This window comes from Macrotis lagotis, chromosome 8, assembly GCF_037893015.1.
Source record: "Macrotis lagotis isolate mMagLag1 chromosome 8, bilby.v1.9.chrom.fasta, whole genome shotgun sequence".
NCBI classification, from domain to species: Eukaryota; Metazoa; Chordata; class Mammalia; order Peramelemorphia; family Peramelidae; genus Macrotis; species Macrotis lagotis.
This window is the reverse complement of record NC_133665.1, coordinates 155,655,190-155,659,121: the sequence shown is the minus strand read 5'-3', so window position 1 is coordinate 155,659,121 and position 3,932 is coordinate 155,655,190. Positions and strand designations below refer to the sequence as shown.

General features: G+C 37.5%; 1 pseudogene; it reads left to right on the top strand.

The window, feature by feature from the left end:
• Positions 1 to 289: 289 nt before the first annotated feature.
• On the top strand, positions 290 to 917 carry LOC141495003 (thioredoxin reductase-like selenoprotein T; annotated as a pseudogene).
• The last annotated feature ends 3,015 nt before the right edge of the window (positions 918 to 3,932 follow it).

Genomic DNA, 3,932 nt, shown 5'->3' with positions numbered 1-3,932 from the left:
TCTTCAGCGTGTTTTTTTCAATTATGATATCAAATGCCTTCACAGTGACCATACTGCCAACAAATTCTTCAATTTGAAAAGGCTACAATCAAAGGCATAAATAGAGCGATTATTAGTGAATGATTTTCTGTTTGTGGAGATTGTGCATCCAAATAGACTCTGAAACTAAGATTCAACAAAGTATGGATCAATTCTCTGCTGCCTATGCTAATTTTGAACTAAAAATTAACACCAAGAAGATACAGGTGCTGGTGCAGTGTTGGGCCGAGGGCTCCGGGGTGGCTCTGGGATGATGCGGCTCCCGTTGCTGCTGCTCGTGGAGGCGGCGCTGCTGGGCGAGGCCTCAGCCAACGCGGGCAGCGGGCCAGGCAGGCGGCTCCGGAGGCAGGATGCCACAGGGCCGCTGCTCAAGTTCCAGATCTGTGTTTCCTGAGGCTATCGTTTGAGGAGTACATGCGGGTTATTAGCCAGCGGTACCCAAACATCCGCATAGAAGGAGAGAATTACCTCCCTCAACCAATATATAGACACATAGCATCTTTCCTGTCTGTCTTCAAACTAGTATTAATAGGCTTAATAATGGTTGGCAAGGATCCTTTTGCTTTCTTTGGCATGTAGGCTCCTAGCATGTGGCAGTGGGACCAAGAAAATAAGGTCTATGCATGTATGATGGTTTTCTTCCTAAGTAACATGATTGAGAACCAATGTATGTCAACAGGTGCATTTGAAATAACGCTAAATGATGTACCAGTATGGTCAAAGCTGGAATCTGGGCACCTTCCATCCATGCGGCAGCTTGTTCAAATTCTTGACAATGAAATGAAGCTCAATGTGCATATGGATTCAGTCCCACATCATTGATCATAGGCTCATCTTTCAGCCCTGAAAACTCTTTTGCATGAATGGATTTTTGCAAGAGCAGCCGTGGTTCGCTCTGATGAAGGTCTATACTGAAGACAGCACACTGTTAGTACAGACCAGATGCTTTATTTGCAGCCTCGTTGAACTTCTTGGAAAACCTCAGTGCAAGACAGTCTTTCAGTGTTGGCATGTTTGGAATACTGCACATTCATGGAGTGCAATAATACTGTATAGTTATATTTTTAAAGGGTTAATTCAGCCAGTTAATTGTTTTAAAATGCACGCATTACTACTTGTAACTTTATTTCTTAGTCATGTTGAGGAGGGGGGGAAATGGCAAATTGAATTAATATCTGATTTTTTTCTTAAAAGATGTCTGTTAACATCTGCTGTGATTTTATATGAATTTATGTTCTTTTTGTAGTTTAAAATGAATATTTGGGAAAATAGCTGACATTCCCAAGTACTTTACAAAAGTCTGTCAAACATCTCTAATTTGGTTATGTCCTGTTTGTATGGTTTTCCAAATATTGCAAATTGTGAACAGTGCATTATACTAAGATTATGGGAAAAAATATATATCTATATATATCTATCTATCTATCTATATATATATATATATATGTATATATATATATATATATATATATATACATATATATATATCCTGACTACAATACCATTTTTGTGATTACAAGAGAACTACTAAAAGACCAACCACTTTTAAATCCTATTGTCTAGCTCAAGTGTCTTGCCTTGACCAGTCTAATGAATTGATTAACTGGGCCTTTATACTTACCCTAAATATAAAACTAAGCAAATTTAAGTTAAATAAAAAAAAGAAAAAACAAAACAAAATACAGGTGCTTCATCAGCCACCATCCATATGTGGAACCATTTGTAACACCAAATGGAGAAGTTTTTAACATTGAGGATAATTTCATCATCTTGGCAGTGTGCTTTCCAAGGAGGTACACATTGATAATGAGATTGACATACACATTGCCAGAGCTAGTTCAGTGATCATGAATTTTGAAAGAAAGTACAGGGTGGAAGAGGTATAAGTCTGACTTGCAAACTGAAAGTCTACAGAGTCATTTGCTGACCTCATTGTTGAAGGCTGTGAAACTTGAACAGTCTACTAGAACCATGCCCGGAAACTAAATCACCTCCATTTAAATTGTTTTAGGAAGATTCTGAAGATCACTTGGCAAGAGAAGATACCAGATACAGGTTTTTCCCCCCATCATGCTAAACTACAAAGCATTCAAACGTTATTACAGAACGTGCAACTATGAGGGACCAAGCATGTGATTTTTATGCCAATCATGTGCTTGCCAAAAAAGACTTTTATGGAGATGCACATAGGAGAAGTGGCCACGTGGGGTCAGAAGTAGTGATACAGGAATACGCTGAAAATCTATCTTAAGAACTTTTGAATTGATTGTTCAACTTGGGAGACACTGGTATAGGACCACTCAGCATAGCACTTATCAGAGAAGATGTGATGCTATCTATGAACAAGGGAGAATTGAAGTGACTATGAACTATTTATGGCTAAACTATAGTAGAGTATTCCAAGCTAGTATTGTCTAATCAGCTGCTGTAATTTATCTCTAATATAGTAATGTCATTTTGGTCTTCATTGATAAAGAAAGAAAAGAACGAAGCAATCAAACAATCAGCAAAGCATTTAACCCTCTGTTTCTAGAATAATGGGGCAGTTTTTCTTGATAATTTCTTGAAAATGGATGTCTCAACTCTTTGTTTTGAATCTTAATTTTCAGGTAATTCAATGATTTTGAAATTATTTCTCCTGAATATAACTTTCAGGTTATTTGTTTATTGCAATATTTCACATTATCTTCTAGTTTTTCATTCTTTTAGTTTTGTTTTATTGTTTCTTGATTTCTCATGGTCATTACCTTGCCTTTGCTCCATTCTAAAGTTTAAGGAATCATTTTCTTCAATTAATTTTTCTATTGTTTTCCATTGAACCAATTTTACTTTTTTTAGGAGCTTTTTCCTCCAGTAAATTTTTATGCCTCTATTTTCATTTGGCCAGTTCTTTTTAAGACAGTCTACTCATTGGCTTTTAGTACTTCTTTTACTATTTGACCCAGTCTGATTTTAAAGGTGTTAATTTCTTCAGTATTTTTTATTTCTTCCTTTCCAAGCTGCTGACTCATTTTTCAAGTATCACTCTCATTTTTCTTTGCACTTTTCTCTTTCCCTTGCGTATTTGATTTTCAACATACTTTTTGAGCTCTTCCATTGCCTGAGACCAATTAATATTTTTCTTGCAGGCTTTACTTGTGGGAATTTTGACTTTGTAATCTTCTTCTGAGTTAGTGTTTTGATCTTCCTCATCACTGTAGTAACTTTTTAAGGTTAGATTTTTTTTCTCTTGTTTGTTTATTTCCCTAGGCAATGACTTGATTTTTTAACTCTTTTTTAAAGTAGGGCTCTGCTTCTAGGTGGAGGGAACACTGTTCCAAGCTTCTGGGGCTTTGTGCAACTGTTTTCAGAGATATTTTAGGGATGTACAAATTTTCAGTTCCTCAATATAATCTAAGAGGTTTTTAGTATTCTATTGGTCTGTGTCCTGGTTTGTGGGTGACTCCTTTCTGCCCTGGAACTGTGAATAGGGTCCCCATTCCATTGGGTCCACAAACTCTATTGTGCTACTATCTTCCTCTTCCTGGGATTGTGATCCAGAACTTTGACCTAGATCCAAGTAAAGGCAAAGTAACAGAGTCCTGCCTCAGTGATAGTAAAGAGACTCCCCATAATCTCCTTCTGAGGCTATCAGTTTAGCAGTTCCTAAAGTCTGCTCCTGGTCTGCCAGGATCAGGTCTATGCTGCTAAACTAGATTATGCTCCACTCTCAACCTGGTGACCCTTACTTTATTGTTGACCTTCCAAGTCTTTTTTGGTCTTTCTGAACTGGGAGATCTGGAAACTGCCACTGCTGCCACTGATTCTGCAACTCTACTGCCTATTCCTTGGTAGCTGGTGTTGGACTGTGCTGGCTAGATATATGTTCCTTTCTTACCCTAGTTCAACAGACC